This window comes from Meles meles, chromosome 18, assembly GCF_922984935.1.
Source record: "Meles meles chromosome 18, mMelMel3.1 paternal haplotype, whole genome shotgun sequence".
NCBI classification, from domain to species: domain Eukaryota; kingdom Metazoa; phylum Chordata; class Mammalia; order Carnivora; family Mustelidae; genus Meles; species Meles meles.
This window is the reverse complement of record NC_060083.1, coordinates 54,148,438-54,176,216: the sequence shown is the minus strand read 5'-3', so window position 1 is coordinate 54,176,216 and position 27,779 is coordinate 54,148,438. Positions and strand designations below refer to the sequence as shown.

The following is a 27,779-nucleotide window of genomic DNA, read 5'->3' as shown; positions in this document are numbered from 1 at the left end:
AACAGTCAGGGACGAGCCCAAGGAAAAAATGCGTATGCAGTTGGGATCAAGCCTCCAGGCTGGGTTGCCACAGGTTTGTGACTTTATTCTCTGGTTAGATAAAGAGAAGGTGGGGCGAGGAGACAGAATTAAGAGATTTAAGGAGAATGGAAAACATTTGGAAAAGCCACAGTAGAGAAGTTGAGAAACAGGTGATGTGGGCTGCACCAAGGGCCCCTTCCTTAGTGACATTTCATCAAGGATCTACGAGCATACCTGTACTGTGACAAAGTGTTCCAGATGTCCCCAATAGGTCATCCCACTTCCCTCTAATGACCTGGCCTCTAATTTCTTACCCCCCCCCCTTTTTAAGATTTTACTTAGTCACTTATTTGACAGACAGAGACACTGTGAGAGAGGAAACATAAACAGTGGGGGTGGGAGAGGGAGAAGAAGGCTTCCAGCTGAGCAGAGAGCCCACTGCAGGACTTGATCCCAGGACCCTGAGATGATGACCTGAGCTGAAGGCAGACACTTCACAACTGAGCCACCCAGGCACCCCCTGTTCCTCTAATTTCTAATGAAACCCACCATACATAACAAAAGGTTCATTATCGAAGAATTTTACCAAGGTAAGTCATTCCAGTCTTTATTTCCAGATTGACTACTAAATGGCTTTTGTGACAAAAACAGTGAAATTCCCACAAGTATTTGCTCTGAAAACGTTTGCTGGAGAACCCCCGACCTCCACCCCAAACAAATCCCGGACATCAGCAAGGAGGCAGGAACACCGAGGCAACACAATCCATGCTGTCCTTCTGAGGAACTCCGAAATTCAGTCAAGGACCAAACCCCAGTGAGGTCATGCCTCGTTTGGGATTAAATGGCTAACTCTGATTCTGTGATTATATTCAGAAAAATGCACACAAAATGCCCAGGAGTTCTTCCTTTGTTTGATTCAGAAATTAAACGTGCTCATGTCGTGTCTGTAAAATGAACATTTCAGTGTCAGTTGTTTTCTTTGACTGTAATAGGATTTAGATGAGAAGAGAGGATGAGCTACCTTCGGCAAGCTGTGCCGAGTGCCTTACAGCACCTCCAGACTTAACCAATTTTATTTAATTTTAATTTTATTTATTTATTTATTTGACACACTGAGAGAGATCACAAGGAGACAGAGAGGCAGGTGGGGGGGAGGGGTGGGTGAGGGGGAGGGGTGGGGAGGAGCAGGTTCCTTGCTGAGCAGAGAGCCCGATGCTGGCCCGATCCCAGGACCCTGGGATCATGACCTGAGCCTAAGGCAGAGGCTTCAACCCACTGAGCCACCCAGGTGCCCCAAGAGTTAATCAATTTTAAATGTAGTTTAGTTTCTTACACTAGTAGTGTAGTTTCTTACACTCTAAGAAACAAAGTTGATACCCAAAAATCTTAATCAACTTACTAGCTGTTGCTTGCTCAACCAGCAGAGGCCATTGAGAAGGCAAAGGTCAAAACATCCCTGATTGCCTCAGGCCAAGTCAGCCCAGCTCTGACAGGCTTGGTTTTTAATGCAGCCGAAGGTGTACATCAGCTGAATTATGAAGATGACTGCCTTCACTCTCCATATGAGGTCATGCATATATTGTCTTGTAACAGTGCTTATCTGATACGTAATACAATTGGAAAGCTGAGCAAGTCTAAATCTTGGCTTGAAATAGTCCATGTTGGGGCCCCTGGGTGGCTCAGTCAATTAAGTGTCCAACACTTGATTTCAGCTCAGGTCATGATCTCAGGGTCCTGGGATTGAGCCCCACATCAGGCTTCCTGCTCTGGGGGGGGAGTCCAGTCATCTCCCTCTCCCTTGGGCACACTCCCACCTCACACTTGTGCTCCCCCTCTAAAAGAAATACCTCTTAAAAAAAGTAATAAATGTTCTATGTTGTCACATAAGATGTAAAGAAGATTGTTCATTGGAACTATGGACATCTATTTTGATAGAATAATAATGGCTATCATTTATTACTACATATTACATATTGGGATTTTGGTAACTGTTTTACAGAAATTCTGTTTTAATTCTTGTGCAACCCATAGGATATAGGTGCTAAAATCATTAGCAATTCTTAAATAAACCAACAGAGACTTTAGTATGTTAAAAGACTCTCCTCAAAGTCACATGATGAATGAAATTTATTGGCAGGATTAGAATTGAAATCTTGTAATATCAAAGATCACATGCTTTTCAGCTAATCAAGGCAAAAATCGACCTTCTCAAAGACAGAGGGCCAATTTGATCCCACCACAGGAAGTGTCCATTACACCTGACCCGTTCCACAGAGAAAAGAACCACAGGAACCAAACTGTATGCAAGAATCTCACAAGCAGTGAGATGTTTGCTATAATGACTTAGAAGTAAGAGTGAATAATACAAATGCCAGATCATCACAGATCGGAGCTAGGTTGAAGGAATCTTGATCCAAGCGTGAACCAATTCTAATCATTTTTCTGGTTTTCCGATTATTGGCACTATACTCAATATCCAGTGGCCTTAAATGGTTTTCTAGACTTGGGTATAGCTCATCTTGCCATTTAAAGGCTTCTATATAGAAATTATAATAAATATTGTAGAAAAAAACCAAAGACTACCCAAATGAGAATCAAGCAGGGGGTACCATTCAGGGTCTGCTATAGCAAGGGAGTCAGCCATCATTTCTTGTGTTTGACAGAGACTCAAGGAGAGGCAAAAGATCAGGGGAGCTTTATGGTGAAAATGGGAAAAAGATACAATCAGAGGCTACTGACGTGGGAAGCTAGAACCAGGTTAACTAGAAGCAAGACATTGTCTGTGATTAGTTTGGGAAGATGTTTTGTTTTCTCTGGTTTGGTTCTAAGTCAGAAGCAGGGGGAGGGATAGAGATGTTGGAAATCAATGACCAAGTCTAGACCATTTGGGGCTCACTGCTCCAGAGATTGTGGCTTGTCACCTGGCTATTTGTTACAAAGGCTATGGGTCAGAGCTGTATTATCCTACATGGTCTTGGCCATTGTCCATTTGTATAGCCAGCCTCCCAAAACAAGTACCACAACATGGTGGTAAAGGAAAGGTAGGACAAGCTACTTTAACCAAAATATAGTTTCTTGAAACTCTAGCCTCCACACCAATACTTGTAAATCGGTTCATTTCTGATTAAAATACCCAAAATCAAGTATTCAAACTCCTCCATTATAGGACTCAAAAAAAATGCATTTGATCACTTTTTAAAAAATTTTTTATTTATTTTTTTTTTTTAGGACAGCTTGGCATTCTTAGAAATCTAATTATCAATTGGCTAAATATTAATGGGTTGATTTAATTATAATTAAATCTCCTCCATCTTAATGAAAACTATTGTAACAAATACCCAATAATGATGTTTTTTCTGTGGAGAAATTGCATGACCTTGTAGTGTAGAATCTTGAGAACAACACCTCCTGCCATCTCTCAGGACTGGTAAACTCTAGCATGTTAGATACATCATGTTCTTAGACACATGGTATTTTACCCACTATGTTTTACTTTAAAGTGGGACACTAGGGGTGTCTGGGTGGCTCAGTCGTTAAGTGTCTGCCTTTGGCTCAGGTCATGATCCCAAGGTACTTGGATCAAGCATCACATCGGGCTCCCTGCTCAGTGGGAAGCCTGCTTCTCCCTCTCCCGCTCCCCCTGCTTGTGTTCCCTCTCTCCCTGTGTCTCTCCCTGTCAAATAAATAAATAAAATCTTTTTTAAAAAAAAGTGACTCTATTTTAACAGTCCAAAATTATTTTAAATCTTGGTGGTAGAGGGGGGACAGTGTATAATAAATTTCAGCCTTGGTAATTCAACCGAATCAAATTTGTTTTAGCCACAAAAAGGAAGGTAGACGTATTTTACCACTTTCCCCACCTTTTCTCTGGGCTTTTTTTCTGTGGCCCCTTACATCGTTGGGTAATAGAGTGTACTGGATGGGTGTGGTGACTTGACCATTTTGCCAGCCCATTCTTTCAATCTAGATGGTGACTGCTCATACAGTCAGTACACACTTTTCCTAATTGTTAGCCATGCGAGTTTTTTTGATTTTTGCAACTCTCTCAAAGTCACAAATGCCAACACTCACCCATCAGCAGTCTTTGCAGCTTGTTGATGCTTTCTCTCACAGAAGGATTTATTTTATATTCTCACCCCCCCCAACCCTCCACTGTTTGAGCAATACTTCAATTGCTCCCCTGAAAATAAAGACCAAAAGGCAGGCTCGGCCAAAAGAGCTGAGTCCGTTATTCCATGCAGACATGACTTGAAGGTTACTTTTATTTTCACTTTGATTTTTCCGAAGCCTTAAGTAAATGCAAATGTGACTATTGTTATTTCTCTTTAGGCTAGAAAATCTGGAAAATATAGAGGAAGCTTCAGAACATACGGCCGTCTGGGGCGCAAGAGAAATGATGGGAGAAAATCTGAGTCATGAGTTCTTGCGTCAATACCCAAATCCTTATTTTTCTCCATGTTTATAGGGCAACTATTTCTGAGAATCCTTCATGTCTTTCACCTTTCCTCAATCTACAGTGGATTGTTCCTTTTATTTTCCCTCTTCATTTGGCCTTTCCTTTCCTCTCTATGAGATACCTTTTGCCATTTTGTTCATCACCAGCATTAAGGTGGCCTGCTTACTGACAAAAAGTCAGATTCTGATCGTCATAACAAATTACAAAAGAGCAGTCGGGCTCTGCCCCTTCAAGACATGAAAGGTTCAAGACAATAAGTAGAAAAATAAATGTTTCCATCTAACATTCTCTAACCATTTTATAATGGCCGACAGAAACAAAAGGCACGTTAACAGAAAGAATGGCAAGAGAAGGAAAGGAAAGTCATCCTTCATGTCAGTGTGTTTCCAGCGTGTTTCTGAGGAAAGCGTGGAGTCTCTCATTTTTCTGCCATCCTTGTCCGGTATGGGTTGGACTGTGTCCTCCCAGAAAGACATTTTGAAGTCCTTACTTCTGGCACCTGGGACTGTGACCTTATTTGGAAATAGGGTCTTCACAGATGTAATCAAGTTAAAAGGAGGTCATTAGTTTAGGTCCTCATCCAGTATGACTGGTGTCCTTCTGAGAAGGAACGTCCCCCCAGAGAGAAGAGTAACAGATGAAGACAGAGGTAGCGGTTGGAGTGCCGTTGCCACAAGCAAGGAGCCTTGGGCTACCAGAAGATGAAGAGGGAAACAGGATCCTCCTCCAGAGGCTGCAGTGGGAGAGTAAGCTCGATTTCAGACTGTGGGCTTCACAAACTGTGAGAGAAGACCTTTCTGTTTTAAACCACCCATTTACAGCAGCCTGAGGAAACTAACACAACACCCAAATTTGCATTTGAAAGGTGATTTTACACCTTCTAGAATTTTCTCCCACCTGCTCCGTTGTCTCTGAGGGATCTTCTATACCTTTGCATCCATGGACAAGTAAATAGTTCCGTTATTTCCAGCCATAAACCACCTGCCCCACAGAAAGCCAAGGTCCCAGTTTGTTCAGATACTGAGCTCACTCTCTGGTTGTGACATATCACATTCCCCAGAGGAGATGGAAATCTTTAAAAGTTGCTCTTCCACGTTACCTGCCATCAAGAGATCGCTGGATGTCTATTTCCCGGGGTGGGGAGGCGGGGTTGAGTCTGCTTATACAGTTTATTTCATAATTTTGGGCAGACAGGCTAAAGGGAGCAAGCACATTTTGGGAAGACATTATTTCAGCAATTTTTATTCTATATGAAAACGGAGACTCATAAAACAATAAAAACTAAATCCAGAATAGGGGTAGTCTGCTCGGCTTCACCTAAGTGTGCTTTTAAATAGCTACATTAGCATTCTGTTATTTATGAGGCAGACCAAACTTTAGATTTTTAGTATTGTAGAACGCCTGTTTTCCTGGCCTCTGAATGAGGCTCTGCTTAAACAGTGCAAGTGACCCCTCCTCCCCCAATGGGCTCAGATGAACCCTCGCCCAAGCCCCCAGAGTATTTTACACATTAACATTACTCATTGTACAGGTCTGTGCACCCAGATCTGTACAAATTAAATGTAAATATTATATAAGAAAGTAAAAGAAGAGAGTAGTGTCTCTTCATGGGATAGATCAGGATGATTTGAGAGTATAGGCTAAAATCAAGCAAAAAGGCCCTTCTGTGTCTTACAAAGAAAGCCCTGTGTGGGCAACAGCAAGAAAATGAAAACCCACCTGGAGTGATATAACAAAGAAACAAGCCAGCAACCAATAGAACAGATAAAATCAGAACATCAAAAAGAGGGATGTGTGTGCATGTGGGTTGGGGGGATAGAGTGAGGTGCCTCGGGGAAGGAAGGTTCCAAATAAAATAACTAACTTAGGGACGCCTGGGTGGCTCAGTTGGTTAAGCAGATGCCTTCGGCTCAGGTCATGATCCCAGTGTCCTGGGATCGAGTCCCACATCGGGCTCCTTGCTCGGCAGGGAGCCTGCTTCTCCCTCTGCCTCTGCCTGTCCGGCTCCTTGCTCGGCAGGGAGCCTGCTTCTCCCTCTGCCTCTGCCTGCCTCTCTGTCTACCTGTGCTCGCCTTCGGCTCAGGTCATGATCCCAGTGTCCTGGGATCAAGTCCCACATCGGGCTCCTTGCTCAGCAGGGAGCCTGCTTCTCCCTCTGCCTCTGCCTGCCTCTCTGTCTACCTGTGCTCGCTGCTCGGCAGGGAGCCTGCTTCTCCCTCTGCCTCTGCCTGCCTCTCTGTCTACCTGTGCTTGCTCGCTCTCTCCCCCTCTCTCTCTGACAAATAAATAAATAAAATCTTAAAAAAAAAAAACTAACTTAATATAACTTGTTTACAGTGTATCCTATCAAGGAGCAAATTCTATTCTGTCTCCCGTCTAAGCCTAACTTTTCTCTTCTTTGCCTCAATGAGTAAGTGCTATTTGCTAGGCCTTTTCTTGCTTCCTCGATTCAAAGTAAGTAACAGGTTGTTTGCCAATGTATGACTTCTAAGGCATCATGCCTGGCTACAAGAATTTCGTAAGCTATTTAGAAGACAAGATGCAAGAAACAGAAAATCACGACTTGAATCGTAGTCTCATTTCAGTCTTGCTTTGGTTGACCGTCCGATGAGTGGGAAAGGGTCATGGATGAAGGTCAAGTGAGTAGATGAGGAAACAGTCAAAGGAGGACCGGCTCCTGGCTGGTTCAATTCAAATTCATGTGGAAGGTGTCATGCAAAATTTGGACTTGTCTAAAACTTTGAAAGACATGCCGGGATAAGAAAGAGTTAAATAGGAGAGGATTTAAGTTCTCCAGGTGGGAGCACAGAACACAGCATTTTTGTAAAGCGAGAAACCTGGATTCAGAAAAGAGAAGTGGTCACTGAGAACAGAAAAACATTGTGTCGGGCCCCCAATGGCAAAGTTTTAATCTGCTCGGATAAGGACTTTGAATGTTTTTTTTTTTCTTTTTATAGTAGCCATATATCTCTTAAAGAACATTTCTGAGGGTGCCTGAGTGGCTCAGTGGTTAAGCATCTGACTCTTGATTTTGGTTCAAGTCATGATCTCAGGGTCATGGGATGGAGCCCCGTGTCAGGCTCTGTGATCACCAGGGAGTCAGCCTGGGATTCTCTCTCCCTTTCCCTCTGCCCCTCCCCACACCTGCTTCTGCACGTTCTCTCTTTCTCTAGAAAAAAATATTTCTGAACAAGGTTTTGGTCATGTTTCTGGCAATGCAGGCAATGAGGAATGGATGACCCTTCCATTATTCAGGTGTTGTGTTTGACCAACTTTGCAAAATTATACCATACACATTCTTGGTCGCCTAAGTGGATGAATCACAGCTTATTGGAGAGAGATTATAGATAATCTCTCTATAGATATTTTAGATATTATAGATATTTAGAAATTATAGATAATTGATATAGATATCAATTTGATAATTCAAAATGACAGCCACAGACCTTTAAGTGTCTTTAAGCTTATGAATATGCTAAATGCTCCCAATGAATTTAACTCGATCTCTAAGTAGGACTGCATACCTAAATTAGGTCCATAATTCAGCCCAGAAAAGGAAAGGACCTGGGAAAATAACGTCCGAGTGTTTTCATTAACCTCAATTGCCCATATAATGTGTGCATTTTGAACCAGCCAAAGTGTAACAAAGGTGATCTGTTCTCTCCCAGCAAAGGGTCGGTGAGAAGGCACACAGTGTTTTTAGGTAGACTTTCCCCCTTATCTTAGAGCTCTCAAGCCTCAGAATTTTCTTTCAAGGGAAACACACAAAAAAAAACTGGAACAGTGACTCCATTCAACTACAAAAAACTTGTGATCAGCCTTTCCACAGCTGACCCTTCGGACAGGAGCAGAGACAGCAGGTTCTGCCTGGATTGTGTGGCCCCATTTTACCAGCACAAATGCTTGGGCAGGGAAATACCTAAGTGATTAAATCCAAGGAGGAGTCCAAAAACATAAATGCTGAGCAAATGACTGGGTAGATTTTTTTTTTTTTTTAATTTTAATTTGAAGGGCAAGGGGACAGCTGAGGCCGAACAGACGTGGCCACCACCGGTTTCCCTCTGAGATGTCCTTGTGCAAGTACCAGCACATCAGGGCTCGACCCAGCGATGGGAGCAGTTACCGTGAGGACAGGGAAGGCTGGCAGAGCGTTTCAGGGTGATGTAACTGGAGATTCTGAGCAGAGTTAGTCAGAGCCCCGTGTTCTCTGTAAATACTGGAGTAACTAGCTTTTAATCTTTTTATCGACACTCAGCATTGGTAAACAGAGATAGGGAAAACCTTCTGAAATAATGTTACCTGCACTTGTAAAGTCTAGTTTATACCTAAATATTTCCCCTTCTTGCCAGTGAGGTAAGCTACTTTATTAGCTGTGCGCTCGGATTACAGACTGCCGCAGTGATGGAAACCCTGTAGTGTTATGCTTTAGGAACAGAAAGGCTTTTAAGGTTTTGGGGGGTTTTGTTTTTCTCACTGCCTGCCCCCCCCACCCCGCCCAAGTTAGGAATCGCACCTTTGGGAACTATGGAGAAAAAGAAGTGACCAAAAAAACCATGGCTTCCGGTGGTTGTTTCTCTTCAAACTTCAGGAACTTAAGTTGAAAGCAGGTAACTCCTGCCCCCTTCCTGGTAGTGAAGACCCACGTACAAATTTTGGGAGGCTCTTAATTCCATCTAAAACCAAGACCTTGGGCAGCCAGTTGATGTGGCTTGAACACCACAATTTCAAGAACACCTCCTACCTGGCTTCCCCACAAGTCGCGAGCATACAGCACAGTACCTGGAACATGGGAGGTATTTAACGTGTGTTCTCTACTTTAAAAGGTCCAGGAAGAGGACAAACAGGGGAATCAAAGAGAAATTGACTGAATTTACTGGCCCATATCTACATACTCCAGAAGCCTACCTAAGACCAACTTTCATATATTTGGGTGAACATAGGCTAAAAAATGTTTTCATTGAGTTTCAAAATTAAATTTATAGATTTTTTTAAACTAAGAGTTTTTAAATTATGGATATATATATATATATATATATATATATATATATATATATATAAAACAGGACAAGGGAGCATGAGCTGAATTGCGGGAAGGGAAGAGAGAGAATCCCAAGGAGACTCCCCAACAAATGGAGAGTGCGGGGTGCGATCTCACAACCCTGAGATCATGACCTGAGCCATAGTCAAGAGTCAGACGCTTAATTGCCTGAACCACCCAGGTGCCCCCAGATGTATGAATTTGAAGTAATTCAAACCACACATTTGGCCATTGGACAAAGCTATCATGAACAATTGCCAGAATCACATAAACAAAAATCAAATAAAATGACAGTGACAAAGAGAGGCCCTGCCCTTCCCTGATTTTTAACTAAAAATCACTTTACTTCCTTTGAATTCCTTTCAATGGCAGCTACTATCTACTTTGGACATAGCCAAGGTATACTATCGTTTACCCACAAGTTAGAAATAGTTAAGGCGACTCTTTGTCTAAACTCCAGGTTTGGAGAAAGTGCTACATTCAAGAAGGGTGATCACTTCACTTCTGTTCCTACATTTATGGAATGAGCTGTAATTAACTCTTGCAATAAAATTCAGTTACTTGGGAATGTCAACATTTCTCAAGTGTCTGTCTACCATGGGCTGTGTGACATTTATAAGAGCTACCGTGGACCCAGCTGGAAGACAAGACAGAACTTCTGCCATGGTGATATGCCTTGGTCTAGACCCCTGGTTTTCAAACCTCCGTATTAATCAGAGTCACTTGGAGGGATGGTGAGGAAGAGAGATGCTGGACTCCAGCCCCAGAGCTGCTAATTTGCTGGGTCGGAGGTGGAGCCTGAGCATCTGCATTTTGTATAAGTTCCCAGGCAATTCTGATGCTGCTAAGTCCCAGACCACACTTGGAGGACCACACTTGGAGAACCACTACAGGTCACATGTGGCAGAGTTTAGATTAAACCCCAGGTCGGTCTGATACGGCAATGCAAACTGATATCCGACAAGACACTTGCTGTCCTCCTAAGATTTCTCCAGCGCAGAGATGGAAGAGGTGAGGAGGCATGGGTGCATGAAAGAGAAATGGGTCTGGAGGCAACCCCCGGAGGCTGAGTTCCCCTGCTGGCCCTGCACGGGCCCACTGCTTAATTTGCCTGATTTCCATCACTATGCGAAGAATTCTCCAGTATTCCCAATACTCTTGCCAGGGTGTTCTGAAGCCAAAGCATGATCTTTGCTGTCAAAGCATTTTCTAAGCGACCACAAGTGTTGTTTTATGATATTCATTAGGAATAAAAAAATAAATAAATAAAGGAGGGGGGGAATAAAGGTGAACCAAACAAGAAAAACAAAAACATGCCCGTGAATGATCTGGTCTTTAGTTTAAAAGCTGAGACTACGTAAAAGGAAATGCCAAACACAACAGAAAATTTTATTGGAAGCTTCAGGAGCTCAGTGATCTTAAGGATGAATGCACTAACAGCTTTAAGGGTAGGACAATTGCCAATTTTTTTCCAATATTTTCTTTTTAACTTAAAAAGTAAACATCGTTATTTATTTAAGAGATGGCTTTATGATGAATACTGAAAAATGATTAATAATCATGTAATTATTAATTATTTGATTATTGTGTTTATATAGTAAATATTTATATAAAAATTTTAGTAAATCTATATAAATTATAAATATAGTTATATAAATAATTGAGTCTTATTATCTGATGTAACTATTTTTGAAGAGCAAAAATTTATGTTAGCAGCTTTCTTAGGAAGTATAGTTAGCAGCTTTCTTAGGAAGTATAGTTTTCTTTATTTCATAGAATACTGAAAATATTTGGGGCACCTAGGTGGCTCAGGCATTAAGCATCTGCCTTTGGCTCAGGTATGATCCCAGAGTCCTGGGATCAAGTCCCACATGGGGCTCCCTGCTCAGTGGGAAGCCTGCTTCTCCCTCTCCACTCCCCCTGCTTGTGTTCCCTCTTTCACTGTCTCTCTGTCAAATAAGTAAACAAAAACCTTAACAACAACAAAAGACTCCTGAAAATATTTTATTTAAAAAATACAATTTTATGGGGTGCCTCGGTGACTCAGTGGGTTAAAGCCTCTGCCTTCAGGTCAGGTCATGATCCCAGGGTCCTGGGATCCAGCCCACCATCGGGCTCTCTGCTCAGCAGGGAGCCTGCTTCCTCCTCTCTCTTTGACTGCCTCTCTGCCTAATTGTGATCTCTGTCAAATAAACAAATAAAATATTTAAAGAAAAATACAATTTTACTATGTTGATGGTTGGCTTTTGTCTGATGCTTTTTCTGAAAATATGCATTTGACTTCATTTGTAACACATGGCCAAATCAATGAAACACGGGATTTGCTCCCAATAAATGATTTCATCACTGTTAATCTTCACTGAGTGTTAATGCAAGGGTAAAAACTAAGACTTCTTCTTCCTACTCCATGAAAATTCTCATCGTAAATATTTGCATATCAAGAGCAATAATTTCTGGGGCGCCTGGGTGGCTCAGTGGGTTAAAGCCTCTGCCTTTCGCTCAGGTCATGATCCCAGGGTTCTGGGATCAAGCCCCACATCAGGCTCTCTGCTTGGCGGGGAGCCTGCTTCCTCCTCTCTCTCTCTCTGCCTGCCTCTCTCCCTACTTGAGATCTCTATCTGTCAAATAAATAAATAAAATGTTTAAAAAAAAAAAAGAGCAATAATTTCTAGCAAAATTAATATTTACTAGCACAAAGAAAAAGGGCTATTTATATTAGATTAATAAAGGAGAGAATTTGCTCTAAAACTAAGAAATCTCTCAAGACCCTTTAGGCTCTGCTTTTGTCTCCGTCTTTTCCCTCAAACAAATGGCTTATTTGATCTTAGTTCAATATTTGATATTAAAACCAACAGACTTTAATATGTCATTGGACCACGAAGAATGATTGCATTTTCCCCCATCAATGAGATATTGCTTTCCTTAGACTATATGTTATCTTTGCTCAATGGAGTGAAATTCTTATTGATTTATGGTGTTAAAGTTCTGTTTGTGTTTACTCACTTTTGATGAAAATGACAAAGCCCTGTATTGGTGTGGCCAGGGTTCTGCCCTTAAATAGAGTGCAGATGTCTTCTTTTCTGTCTCTGATTGGCTTGTTTTTATCTTTTAAGTGGCTTGACAGAGGACGAACAATTTAATGCCTAGCATGCAAGCTAGAATACTTTAAAGAAATCAGTAATTACAGAGCAGAGAGCAGGGTCCCACTAGTACGGTTTCACTCTATTTTATCATTTCAATGCCTGTGCATTTCTCATGCTTTCCCTTTGTGTTGTGTACAAACGTTTCTTGAATGCTGGGTATATACTCCAACTTATGTGTGAATGCCATTTAGCATTCTTAATAATCACGCAGCTATGATGTACAGAAACACTGAGCTTCCATAGAGGGCACACATTAGTTGTTCAAATCAGATACTAGGGACAAAGATGGGTCCAAAATCAGCTGTGCCCTTTACAAGCTGTGTGATCTTCGAAACATTGCATGGCCACTTTGTGCCTGATTCCTCATCCGTAAAAATGAAATTCGTTGTGAGAATGGAAGGGTTAATATCTGTGAAGCATGTCCCTTGGGGCAAGCATGTCGTTGTTAAGCAAAACTTGATCAGTAAATTGAAAATATTATTTCTGCAGTCAAACGACACATGTTCCTTTGTTACTGGTAAGGGAAACATCTCAGAAGTTTCACCATGTGGTGTCCTATCATTCATAGAAGACAGAGCAAAAATACCTTCTATTAATGACTTCAGTAACACAACGTTTAGGTTGTGGACATAGTGAGGCTATGTCATCATTGTGATACTATCCCTGAGATACAGAGAAAATGCAAAGTCTCTGAAAGACGCAAAATCTGCCTACCAAGACAGCTTCCAAGGGACAGAAAACAAGACAGAGGGCTGAGTTGAAAGGGTGACTCAAGCATGGCCTAATAAAGAGAGAGTAGGGATAAGCTATGCAAGACTACGCTGCTTAAAAAGGAGTTTTCCAGGGTACTTGGGTGGCTCAGTGGGTTAAAGCCTCTGCCTTCGGCTCAGGTCATGATCTCAGAGTCCTGGGATCGAGCCCCAAATCGGGCTCTCTGCTCAGCAGGGAACCTGCTTCCCCTTCCCTCTCTGCCTGCCTCTCTACCTACTTGTGATCTCTCTCTGTCAAATAAATAAACAAAATGGAAAAAAAAAGAGAGAGAGAGAGAGAGAGAGAGAGAAGGAGTCTTCCCAGAACAGATCTAGCACAATATTTTTGAGGCTATTTCTAATCTTCAATTTTTATTTTTTTTTTAATTAACGGTGGAGGAACTTCGCTATAGGTTTAACGTGTCCCATTTTCTCTGCTTAAAAGAGGGCTTAAGTTATGCTGAGTCAGGACAAATGTGTCTCTGTGGGAAAATGGCTGGTGACTTCAATGAACAGGTACCATCTCATGAAAGAAAGGATTTGGGTGAATACAGAAGTTTGGTTGCTATCCATTCAGCACCACCACACCACTATAAGACGAAGACGAGGGGCTCTAAACTTACTAAAATACCTAGAATGACTTCATTCCCAGTGTTCACTTTTAAGTGTAGAGGTAATCACACAACCAAAGGGAGACTCTGAAAAGACATTAAACCTCCAAAGCGCTTTCATGTGCATGAGTCTCACTTTTTGCTTATAAAAGAGACAAATCAGTGCTATTACAACATATACCAGAGTGAATTAAGACTCTCTTCCGCCACAGGGATGGCCCTTTGGAGGTAGGAACTATGTCTCAATCATTTGTTTTATATTCTGAATGACAGATGTCAGGAGTGGCAGATCTGGACTGTATGAATTTAGCTCACCTGGGACCACGTGTTCCAGAATTCTATTCCTTTCATAGTTCCAGATTGACCTGGACCCCCTGGGAGATGTTTTAGATGAGATTTGTAAGATGAAAGGGAAGCAAGAGTCATATTCTTTTTTACAGCAGAAGGTTGGCATAGGGCATGAGGCTCTGTGGTCATTCACAGAGGTTGCCACTGATCTGCTGCCTTGTGTGATTGGCACGGACAGCAGGTCACCCCACGGCTTCTGTAGCTCTCTTTGTTCAGCTTCTATGGCTCCTGTTTACATGGTGGCAGGTACCAGCTTCTCCTGCTGGCTACCCTCATTATCTAATGGGAGACCTAAGCATCTCATCTCAAGGTGAGGGATGGACATGAGCTCCGTTCTATCCTGGTGGCTTCCAGCTCATTTTCACTGGTTCTCATCTGTCATCTTCCCTCACTTCACATGCATCTGTTGCCCTGAAAATTCTATGTGTCAACCACTTGGAGCTTCTCACATTCCTCCGAACATGTCAGGTTCTTCATAAATCAGGAAGACATTTCTTCTTTCTTTCAGGTTCCCTCAATTCCCCAGACACAGCTGGTTTTTCTGCCTGTGTCTTCCTTTGATAAGTTTTGACTTTCTCAATGGTCAGCAACTGATAAATTTATCTTTATATACCTAGTGCCCAGTGACAGGAGCATTGTTCACTGAGTTAGAAGAATGGAGTTGCCATTTGTTCAATTCAAAAAATGAAAGTGTAAAGGATGACAGTGTTCTGCCCATTGGCTAGCAATGGGGTTACCAAATGCTATGATTGGGATGCCTACAAAAACCATGTCCACAATACCGTACTAATGGTATAGTGATTACCATAATAATTCACTTGTATATAATTAGTATCGTCCCTTACTTTCCACACAAAAAGAAACGTGGTGACTCTAAACAGCTCTTGTCTACAGGACACAACGCTGGACTTCTACTCACCTCTTGGCTCTGCTCAGTCCGTACTCCCGTGCTTCTGTTTCACAAGCTGTTGCAGCAGATCAATACCAAATTCCATGCCAAATGGAGAAGTCGTGTCCACTGTTTACAACAAGAACAGGAATGATTTGATGCAGTCATGCAGAAGAAACACACAAAATATTCTGCCTATAGCAATATAATGCATGGAAACCTTGTCCTGGTTTCTCCACCATGTTTAACTTCTGTGAGTGTAAAGCACGGTACATTCTGTTTCTGTTGGGTTTCCTTCAGGTCTGCTGGTTTGTGATTTTGCTCTCCTTAGTTTTATTTCTCCAAATGTTTCTTTAGCTTTTCAGCCCTGATGCCAATGGGGCAATCTTATCATCGGCTCAATATTGTTACCGAACACAGCTAAATAAAACTTTAGTCATAAGGAAATGGAACTGCTTTCTATTCCCACAAAGCCTAAATTTAGATATGTGTAACTTTGCTCAAATTAGTCACACTACTTACTCCTTGAGTGTTATCTAACCACCCACAAGTTGGCTCAATTCTGACCCAAATAAAAGGCAAGCTAAACACACAATAGGAACAGGCTTCTTGCTCCGATGATCCTGGCGTATGGCTCATAGTCTTTAATGTCCAGGCACCTTCTCAATTTTATTTGCAAGTCCATGGAAAGATTTTACTCTACGATCTATAAATAGAACTCAACAGTACATTACCAGAACACTAGAAGGCCAGTTAAGAACTTAATAGCTCATCAAAGATGGCTGGGTGTGTCTTTCAGGTAAGTACTAGTTGGACAGAGCTATTTTGCTCATGCTCAGCAGACTCGATGGGCTGGCTTCCTGCTAGGGGTGCCCCGAATCAGAGATCGACTGCAGAATTTTTGTGGTCCAGGCTTTGTGCTAGGTGCCTTGTTTTGTGAAGTTACTTTTGGATTATTTTCCCAAAGTAGAGACAGAATGTCCTGAATTACCCATTGTTTGGAAAAGTCTCACATGAGATGTGAAGAGTACATAGCCATGAAAAGACTGGCCAAGTTTGTGGGTGAGTAGATATTTTTCTGGGGCAGAGCCAACTAACTAATCAAGTAGTAACCTAACCCAAGAATTTAGTCTCACAAAAATTATCTTTTAATAGCACTTCTCAAAATTTTCCATTAAAAGAAATACCTAGAAGATCTGAGAATATAACACAAAGAATTGGGTGAAGCTCAAAATATTCTGGTCTTAGGATTTTTTTTTAACTCTGTGTCCATTTTTAATTCTGGTTATTTACCTCAAAACACCTGAACTACAAAAATAATTCTTCAAACGGCTTATCAGTTAAATTATTTAATTTTTCTTATTTTCAATCCTAAATCTGGAATTAAATTAATGCTTCTGAAATGCACACCACATTTATCTTCTGGCTTCTCATCGATCCTGGCACAGTGTTACTCCCATGAACAGAGTCATTTGGAAACAGGACTCCTACACATGAAAGATAAACTGCAGGCAAATATAGGACAGAATATATAGTAGACGAAAAATATGGTGTGGCATGTGAAGTTAATGAAAGAGGAGACAATGCGTTAGAAGGACGGACCACGGATGTCTTTTAAAGTAACCCATTCTTTGTCTTAATTAAAGAAATGACTTTCTCTTTGGCCAAACTGCATGGTAAAAAGCTGTAACCATGAGAATGCTGTATTAAATTAATGGCTACTTCTCTACCCAAATGATCACATTTTTAGGCATATCTCTTTTGTGGAATTAAAAATGTCATTAACTATTAAAGAGTGGTTCTTAAGTTCTTTTCTAGAAACTGGAGCTTCAAACTTAGAATGTCTGTATGACAAAACACAAGCAGGGTGAAAATGCCCTGTGTCGCTGTGATGGTTAATTTTTGTATCAACGTGACGTGACTGGGTTGTGATGTCCAATTGTCTGGCCAGTCATCATTCTGGATGTTTTGTGAAGATATTTGATAGATGTGATTAACACTTACAATGTGTCCACTTTCAGCAAAGCAAATGATCCTCCAAAATGCATGTGGCCCGCATCCAAGCAGTTGAAAGTTTTAAGAGCAAACTGAACTTTCCCAAAGGAGAAGCAATTCTACCTCAAGATTGCAACATAAGAAACTCTGCCTAAGTTTTCTGCCTGCTGGTCTAACTAGCCAATTTTGGACTCAAGACTACAATATTGGGGCATTTGGGGGGTTGATTAAGCAGCCACTCTTGATTTCAGCTTGGGTCATGGGTCATGATCTCACGGTACTGGGATCCAGTCCCCTGTCTGGCTCTGCACTCAACAGGGAGTCTTCCTGAGGATTCTCTCTCTCCCTCTCCTTCTGCCCCTGCTCCCATTTGCATCCACTCTCGGTCTCTTTATAAAACAAATAAATCTTAAAAAAAAAAAAAAAGACTACAATATCAACTCTTACCTTAATTTCCAATCTTCCTCCTAACCTACAGATTTCAGAATTGCCTTCCCTGAGAATCACATGACCGATTCTTTAGAATAAATCTTTCTCTGTCTTTCCTTCTCTGTATATCCTATTGGTTCTGGTTCTTTGGAGAACCCTGAATAATTATCAAATGAAGGGAAGAAGATAGCCAACATCTTGTTTTAAAACAATTCATAGTAAAAACAGTATCTCGGGGCACCTGAGTGGCTCAGTTGGTTGAGAGTCTGACTCTTAGTTTTGGCTCAGGTCATGATCTCATTGGGATCTAATCTTGGGTTTTGATTCTGCTTGAAGATTCTCTCCCTCTGACCCTCCATTCCCTCTCACACACAGGAGTGTTCTCACTCTCTATCTCAAATAATCACAAAAAAACCCCACAATATCTCAGTGTTTAAACATTCTGAATTCTAAAAGCAAACACTGAACAACACCCACAGGTCCCAAAGAAGGCCATCCCCCTATTGCTTTCCTGAAAAAAGTTCAGTGGGCTGGTGTGCTATTCCTATCTTATTTTATCACGGTCTTAGGCCACTGAATTGCCCTTAATGACGTCCAGACCTGTCTTTTTCTGCCAGACTGAGGGCAGGGACCAAGTTTTGTTATCTTTATATCCAGATTGAATAAAAGATTATTGATTGCCTGGGAACATGGTTCTAATTTAAAATGGGATATAATGAAAAATTGAAATTCCTCATAATAAAAAATGCTTTTGGTCATGTTTCTTCAAACGTACTTTTTTCTTTAAAAAAATTGAAATAGCTGAATGTTCGCTTTAAGTCAAAAGAACAAATCATATGCAATATAATCTGAAGCCATGTAACCATCTGAAGTCTTTCAAACTATACATATGTAAGTAAAATAAAAGTAAGAATTGAGGTGATACTTCAGGACCATATTTAAGGTGAAAATCCTCTTTATTTGGAATTCTCAAGTAAATCTACTTTAGGGCTATTTTTTACTCAGTTTGACTTTTCCCCCAATTTCCTCTGCATCTGTGGGCAGTTTCAGGTCTATTTTGGAGAGAAAGTGAATGTGGGGCCAAAATAATGGGAAAAGTTGTATTTAATAATGAAAAGCCTCTTTAAAATGTGATGTACATTTTGCATCTGAATTTTTGGTTTCAGAGTACAAAACCTTGAAAATTGATCCCATCATTTTCATGCAAGAGCAGCTTTATAAAAAATAAAGTCATCCACTCCTTATTTTAAAAACCACAAAGTTCAGGGCACATAAGGCTTAAAGGATGAAGATGAGATTTCTTCTCCAAGTCCTCTGAGGCTGGCCAGCTGAGAAAGAAGGATACAATGTCTTTACATAGGAATCCTTCAATGCAATGCATTTCAGAGTGTAGACAAGCCATTATTTCCACCCCCAAAAAACTAGTTCTTGGACCTAGAACCTCAACCAAAAACAACCTGAGTTTATTTCAAAGCTTAACAAATGTTTGTGTCCTCCCAAAATTCACACATTGAGTCTTAATTCCTAATGCAATGTTTCTAGGAGGTGGGGCTTTGGGAAAGGTGATTAGGTCATAAGGGTGAAGCCCTTGTGAATGGGATTGGTGCCTTTATTAAAAAAAAAAAAAAAAAAAAAAAAGACCCCAGAGAGCTCTCTTGCTTCTTCTTCCATGTGAGGATCCAGTGAAAAAGTGTTCCTCTGTGAACCAGAAAATGGGTCTCACTAAACACTAAATACACTGGTATCCTAATGTTGAACTTCCAGGACTATGAGAAATAAATGTTTGTTGTTTAAGCCACCTATAGTATTTTTGATACAGAAGGCTGAATGCAGTAAGACAAAATGCATCTCAGAAGTACTATTTGTTTAGAGCTATTAATCTCATGGTTTTCAACAAAGGGAGCATTTGAAGGATGACCTGCTGGTCATTATTTGCTAAAAGCTGAGAGAAGAGCACATACAACTCAGCAGAGATGCATTTGGAGAAAGCCTCTTAGAAAGCCTTCTAATACTGTTTACTGCCCAAGAAAACTAGTTTTGCTTTGTAGTCCTTGTCTGTTAGAAACAGCTGACATGGCCCAAAGAAGGCTTGGTTTCTATGGTGATATGTGTGTTCTCCTTACAAGTCTCATTTGGTGAGCAGGTCATTGGCCTCAGCATAGTCTTGATATTAAGATACCTCTTTATTATTCCATTGGTCAAACTAGAGGAGCCATGTCTTCATTCACCCTCATCCCCTCTTCTGTATTTTCTTCATCCACATAACCTGCCTACCATCTACAATGCTCTTCCTCCCTCTCTTTCTACCTATTCAAATTGATACCTCCTTGTGGTCCTTTATAACTTCCCAAAAAAAAAAAAACCATCTCTGACACATTCAGCTTGCAGAATCCTCTCCATTCTGGAAAATATCCTGGCATATCCACATGATCTCATCTACAACTGCTCTTCCCTTTGCAACTTTGCTTCAGTCACACGGATCCCCTCGCCATCTCTCAAACATGCCCGGAACACTCAGAGCCTTGTCTTAGCTATTCTATCTACCTGAACCACGCTTCTCCAAGGTATCCATACTGCTCACTCCTGACTCACCACCTCTAGGTCTTCCATCAAATATCGACTGCTTCGTGAGCTCCCTTTGACAATCCTATTTAAAAATGTAGAGCTATGATAGGCAGCTTGGAAGATGGCTCCCTAAGATCCCTGTTTCCTGGTGTTCATGCTCTTGTGAAATCCCTCCCCTTGAGTGCTGGCTGGAATAAGTGACTCATTTCTAATGAATAGAATTTGGCCAAACTGAGGGGACATCACTTTCAAGATTAGGTTTGAAAAAGACTCTGTCTCTGTCTTGTTTACTTGCTGCTTGCTCTAATGGAAACCAGCTGCCATGTTTTGAGATATTTTATGGACAGGCCCACATGGCAAGGAACTGCGGAAGGACTCTCGCCAACAACGAGTGGGGAACTGAGCCCGCCCCCCCCCAACTGCCCCAAAGGAACCAATCCTGCCAAGCACCATGTGATAGAGCTTGGAAGAGAATCCTCCCCCATGCAAGTCTTTAGTCCCAGTGGACACTTTGACTGCAACATGTGATCCAGAGGATCCAGACAGCCTGGATTCCTGACCCAGAAAACTGGAAATGACAAACGATTGCTGCTCTCAAACACAGTTTTGGGGAAATTTGTTACACAGCAATAGATAACAGATACAATACTCTCACTCCTCCAGCCCCCACCTCCAGTAACTCCTCCCTCCATCATGTTTTCCACTATACTGCTTATCACTGCTAACATGCTTTTAATTTTATTTCTTGATAGACTCCTCCAACATCTACTAGAAAATGCACGATTCATAAAACCAGGAATTTTTGCCTTTTTCTTTTCACTAATATGTCCTTTTCATCAGTATATGTCCAATCAATGCCTGGCACAGAGTAGTCAGTCAAATAAATATTTGTTGAATACATGCTATATTATGCATTCACAAATCATCTGTTTTTCCTCCTTCAGTAGTCTCAAATTCCCAAAGAAAGTGGTTTCACCCATTAAACAATCTCCCACTCAACCCTTAGGCTTTAGGACTTGTCACAATAAATATTTGCTGAGAGAATCAATCAATGAATAAATTAGAAAAAAAGTTTCTTGCTAAGTTCAGGACCAGCTAAATCAGGGAAATGACAGGATGATCCATTATCTCTATGTCAGTGTCTTATAGGGGTTAAGGAGCTGAGACTATGATGGTAAAAACAAAATAAAACAAAAACCATATGAATTAGTAAAGGAAAAAGAGAGAGAGAATTCTGGAATTTGCTTTTCCACAAACAAAATGTTGGTCATTGTCTTCCTACAAAAATGAACTTCTTTCCCATTATCCAAAAAAAAAAAAAAAAAAAAAAAAAAAAAAAATTTGTTAGTGGCAAAAACAAATGGAATTTCCTCTATGCTGGAGAAATTGTTTTTACTAATGCAACATATGTAATTGTAGAAGAGCAATGCCAGCCTTCCCTTAGTAAAAAGAATCAAGGTAGATTCTTGAGGACTAAGGCTTCAGTCATGTTGAGTTATAGAGCGGTGACGATTGGTTCCAGGTATGCTAATAACAATATCCATGAACAAGACATCACTCATAGGTTCATAGGAAGAGGGTACTGGTGACCTACATGTTCTCAGACACATCCATGCACAAAGACCACACATGAGAGATCTTTGGGGGGCATTTCCTCTTCGCCCTTTATATCAAGCCTATTTATATCAAGCACGCACATTTTATTCCTAAAATTAGGTTCAAGGCCACTGTTCCTAGAATAGGGAGATAACATAGGAGACTTGAGGATAAATTCATATGGGAAAAAAGCTGGGGAGTTTGTTCAGATGATGGGTTTTATAAATTTGAAAAAAAGATTTACCTAAATATATGAGTTGCTTTGGTATCAAATATTTGCTCTAAATATTCTTTATATGTCTACCTTCTTTCCTAAAACTATACTTTTTGCTGATTTTTAATTTTCAACTAACTCATATCCAAGCCTTCACTTGGACTCACCACTAATATAAATATAAAATGGAAGAAACATAGTTTTCCAAAATCCTTGAAAACTCTTGTTCTCTTGCAAGTCAAAATATACTTATTTAGGAAAGTGATTTCAAATAGCATGCTAATCAAGTCTTTTCTTCCAATGTCAAATGTGGTCATGGTCTTGTTTTGAATGAGACTAATGTCTTGGATTTATGACAGTTCTCATGTTCTAAAAATAATTGTAAGCAGGAGTTACATCTACCAGTTACCTCCGGTTCCTCACTGTGTCTTCCTCCTTCTTTGTCTTTGTCTCTGTCTGTATCACTCTCTCTCCCTCTGCTATTTGAAGGGACATGAACTCTGGACCCTGTTCACTTTTAAACTTCTTTTTAGCTTTATTTCAAAAACTCCTTAAATGGCATTCTGCAAAACAGCTGTAGGTTAGGCTCCTCATGTCACTTTACTGGTTAAGATCTGACATAGAGCGTAGTTGGCCTACAGTTCCCAAAGTAAAGTGGCAAAGATACATTAATCTAATGTTTCTTCCTGAGGCTCCGACTCTTGCCCAATTCTAACATTAATGCTCAGCAGAAATACTCCTCAACTATTTTCCTAAGGACCTTACAGGTTAGTAAGATCATCTAAGAGCTTAATACACCTGATCAAAATCCACCTGGTTTGTAGAAAAGTTCTTGTTTACCAACCACACCCATGGCCAACAGAAATAATTCAATTAGAAAAGACAGAGAAATCGTAGTTTCCAGAAGGCAAAGATAACATGTCCACGCTTGTCTCAATAAATACCCAAGAACAAAATTTCTAAGACTTTAAAGCACGAGGCGAAAAAAAAAAAAAAAAAAAAAGAACAAAACTGTAGAGAATTTAAAGTGAACAAAGCAGAGTGAAATTCTCTACTTCTAATTTATGATAGAATTAACTAGAACTGGGGACCTGGCTGGTCCAGTCAGCTGAGCACGCTACTCTTGATCTCTGGGTTGTGAGTTCAAGGGGCATAGAGCTCACTTGAAAATAAAAAAAGGCCTCACAAAGGAGACTGGAAAAAAAGAGAAGGAGATTAAAATATGTCTAGAGATGTGCATATTTTTATTTCCTCTCATATCATTATTCACAATTCTCAGGGAAAATTCACCTATTTTTCTCGAAGTTTTTTGAGGGGGTGTGTAAAAGCACACTTCCATGCTTAAAGCTATATATCCGTACATGTGTAGACACTTAAACAGGATGCAATAATTTGCTTTCAGAAGAAATTACAGAATATTCCATATGGTATTGAATATGGAATACAATAGAGTCACTTTTAGATATTTACATATATCGTGTCATGTAAAAGTTATTTAATAAACTCTGTAAAGACCAATTTGAGAATACTTTGGACCAACGTTTCAAAAGAACTCAAGGAATATGACACTCTACTTACAGCACTTACATAGGAAATTTAATTATCTCATTTGTCTTTAACTCAACATTGACATTGACATTGATGCCCCTTAGACAGAAACTAGCGTGAACAAAGCATAGGCTGAATGACTTTGTATAATAACAAAAATAGAGCAATGCTTACCTTTATTCACTCTCCCTGCAGAGGATCTATGAGCTGGGTGCTCCCAACTGAGCAGTGGTAAAAATGTTCTTTAGTTAATAATAAAGGAAAGAAAAACTCCAGACACCAAGAACCTGAGTTAACCATTGACACAGGTTTGTTCCTACAGTTCCACCTGAGAATCTACATAGGCAGCCCTTGGCATCTTATAAAGCAGGCGATAGCTGGTCAGCTGAGACAGAGGTTACCTCACCGCCCCGTCCCTCTGGAGGAGGTACAGCATGAAGGGCATTCAGGCATATCCTGCCTAAGTTTTCACCAGGCCAGGGATAAAAAGGAGGAAGAGTTCCTGGGCCAGAAATATGTTCAAAAAATATTGATAAACAGGGTTTTTGAGAGGTGACCTATGGAAGTGCTCCTACCCAATGCAAAGAAATCCTTCTTACCAGAACTCTTTGTCTACCTCTCAGCCAGTGAGGGCTGAGATCCAATGCCAATGAAAACTGAGACAGGACAGCTAGAAACAACTAAGCATCCATTCATTCCTTTATTTGCCATGCCTCTAATGATTAGTTACCCTGTGCAACACAGTTCCGAAGAACTAGCCTAGCATCTTTGAATAAACCCTGATAAATGGAAGGCAGAGATTGAGGCTGGAGGCTCCTCCCTCCCTGAACCCCGAGGATCAGAGCTTAGAATAAAAATGATTAATAAAAAGCACGGGGTGTGGTTCTCACCCAGGATACGCAGTCTGAACGCTACTCTGCCCCAGCAACAGGTCCTAAGAGAGAACATGAAATGGTGAGTGGTCGCGTGGTCCAGCTAGTGGACCAGAAGTCAGAAAATCGAATAAGCGAAGAGGTGGCTTTAAAATGGTAGAGTCAAGAGAAAGGTCCAGAAGAATATGAAAGGCAGCCACAAGAAATGAAAGAAATAATAATCCAAGCTCAGAACCTGGGGGAGCTGTACCCAGAAGAGCTCAATAGGAAGACTGGAAGGCAAGGGTTTCATAATTTCTTTACTCCCAAGAGCACGGGTAGCCAGGAGATCTAGGAGCCTCCATCCAGTTTGGTAAGCCCTACAAATTTAGCCCTACAAATTTTCTGGGTTCTGACCACAGTTGCCATTTTGGGGTTTTGGGGTTTTGTTTCCATTTTTAAAAGCGTGAACACTTGAAGAAGCACGAAAATGATTTTCATTTAGTGCTGTCACTAAGTTTGTGATATGGGGAGCTATGCACGCTGTCGGCATCCCAGTTGCCTCATCTGTAAATGAGGAGGATAATAATAAATACGACCTACCTTAGGAAGATAATTAGTGCCTCCAACCTGCCAGCTATCATTGAGGATTTGACATTCTGATGGGAGCACGGATTTTCAGCCTGCTATGGAGTACCAGGCAGAAGAGTCTGAATTCTCTAAGGGAGCTATCTTTTCCGTTACCAGTAAATGTTAGGAAGGTGATGGACACAGAGCTGCCTCTTCTGCAAAGAAGTCTGAATACCAGGAAAATAGGACATGTGCATACTAATCCAGGCAAGTTACGCTGTGGTTTATCCATAATAAGTCTGACTGGGTCGTTTAGTGAGTATTTTATCACTTACTCTGCTTGATTGCTTCCTTGTTTGAAAGCTGAGCTCCCTTTGTTAGCATTCCATCCGAAAGAACTTTTACAAGAACACCGCCGCACACGTAACACCCTCCGCTCTGGGAGGACCATTTCAGGAAAGGTAGCTTTGTTTGGGTGAGTGTTTGGATTGATCTGAGAAGATGAGACATCTAAACACAGCCTAAAAAAGACTGCAGAGAAGAAGAGGACAGAAGGCAAGATAGAGAAATTGGATGGTTTCCCAACTCCCACTGAGTCAGAAAATCACAGCGTGGCTTCATTCCTTTGTTTGAAGTAAATTCCCAGAACATCAGACACACCCATACTCACATGTAAGTAGAAAAACACTTTCTAAAGCCAGATGAAAATGATATCTGGGTTGGCTTTCCTGTTGCATGTCTATGCCTCCTAAATCCACCTTAACTGAGAATTAACTTTACTGAAGGTCAACTTTGGTGAACTACGATCCTCCCCAAAACAGAGAGAAACACCAAGGCAAGTCGAAGGGGCAAGTTTGTGTTACAATTTGTCATGCAACAAGATGATGAAAGAATTCATAATAAAGTATAAAAACTTTGTGATAAATAATTCTCTTTCAATAATTTGTACTTGATGGCTGTTCAATGATTTCTGTAATAGCCTAAAGGAGATAGATTACACAAAAAGACTATTTATTATGCAGAAGTGTGGAATAATCACTCTAGCTCTGTCTCTGGAAAATTTTTTTTTCTTTGTTCAGTCTGACTCCTGTTTTTGGAAGCCCTTCAAGCTAAAAATAGTTTTTACATGTTTAAATGGTGGGGGCACAATTTAAAAAAGGAAGAAGATTCTGTGACATTTGGAAATTATATGATATTCAAATTTCCGGGTTCTACAAATAAAGTTTTATTGGAATACACCCACACTTGTCTGCTCGCATATTGTCAATGGCTGCTTTCACTCTACAATAGTAGATGCCAGTGCCCTCAGAGCCTCAAGAGAGACTATGTAGTCCTCAAAGTCTAAAATATTTAGTATCTGGCACTTTACAGAAAAATGTTTGCTAATCTCCGCATTAGCTAACCCATAAGATTCACTATTCTCCAATGACAAAGTTCTTCTTTCTGATTAATGATTAATACATGGTTAACTCATAAATCAACTCTATAATCTAAAATCTTATCTCTCTATCATATAATCCAGCTATCATGCTCCTTGGTCTTTACCCAAAAGAGTTAAAAACTTTGCCCACACAAAAACCTACACATTGGCATTGACAGCAGCTCTATTCACAGTTGCCAAAACTTGGAACCAACCAAGATGTTCTTCAGTTGGTGAATGGATAAGTAAGCTGTGGTTAAAGCACGGAGGAATCTTAAATGCATATTACTAAGTGAAAGAAACCAATCTGAGAAGGCTCCATACTGGAAGATTCCAAGTATATGATATTCTGGAAAAGGCAAAACTACAGAGACAGTGAAAAGATTTGAGGGAGGGTAGCATGGACAAAGGAATAGGCAGAACACAGAGAAATTTTGCAGCCATGAAAATACTCTGTATGGTTTTACAACAAAGGATACACGTCATTATGCATTTATCCAAACTCATAGAATATACAAAACCAGGAATGAACCCTAAGTTAAGCTGTGGATATGGGGTGATTATGATGTGTCCATGTAGGTTCCTTCTTGATTAAAATAAACAATGCACCATTCTGGTGAGTGATGTTAGTAATGGAGGAAGCTATGCTTGAGTAGGGGCAGGGACTAGATGGGAAATTCTACCGTCCCTCAATTTTACTGTAAACCTACAACTGCTATAAAGAGATAAACATCTTTTTTTTTTTTTTAATATTTATTTGACAGAGAGAAATCACAACTAGGCAGAGAGGCAGGCAGAGAGAGAGGAGGAAGCAGGCTCCCTGCGGAGCAGAGAGCCCGATGTGGGGCTCGATCCCAGGACCCTGGAATCATGATCTGAGCCGAAGGCAGAGGCTTTAACCCACCGAGCCACCCAGGCACCCCGATAAACATCTTTTTAAAAATCCTATCTTTCCTTCAAGTTTTCTTTTACTAACTCCTTCTCTGCCTACTATAAACTTCAACTTGTACTTTATTTAAAAAATAATTTTAAGAACAAACGTTTTAAACACACTGTCCCTTTCAATTTATATATTACAGTTCTCTGTTGTACATCTCATTTCATTTGCTGAATTTTATTCACTTATTTTAAGATTTTCCTTTTTTTATTTGGGAGAGACCACAAGAACATGAGCAGGGGGTAGGGACAGAGGGAGAGGGAGAAGCAGGCTCCTTGGCTGTGCAGGGAGCCCAACAGGGGGCTCCATCCTTCAGCTAGGATCATGACCTGAGCTGAAGGCATATGCTTAACCTACTGAGCCACCCAGGAGCCCTTCATTTACTGAATTTTAAATACT

General features: G+C 40.7%; 1 protein-coding gene across 3 annotated transcripts in view; it reads right to left on the bottom strand.

Annotated features, from left to right (window-relative positions):
* KCNJ16 (potassium inwardly rectifying channel subfamily J member 16) overlaps nucleotides 1-23,912 on the bottom strand; it is a 56,492-nt gene extending 32,580 nt beyond the window's left edge. For 2 of the 3 annotated variants that reach the window (XM_045986592.1, XM_045986593.1), the window contains exons 1-2: nucleotides 23,777-23,912; nucleotides 15,286-15,384 (exon numbers count right to left, since the gene is read on the bottom strand). The gene's annotated coding sequence lies outside the window, so the exon portion shown is untranslated. Of the gene's footprint in view, nucleotides 1-5,656; nucleotides 5,673-15,285; nucleotides 15,385-23,776 lie in introns of those variants that run through there. The other variant, XR_006816023.1, reaches the window with a different exon arrangement.
* Nucleotides 23,913-27,779: the final 3,867 nt, after the last annotated feature.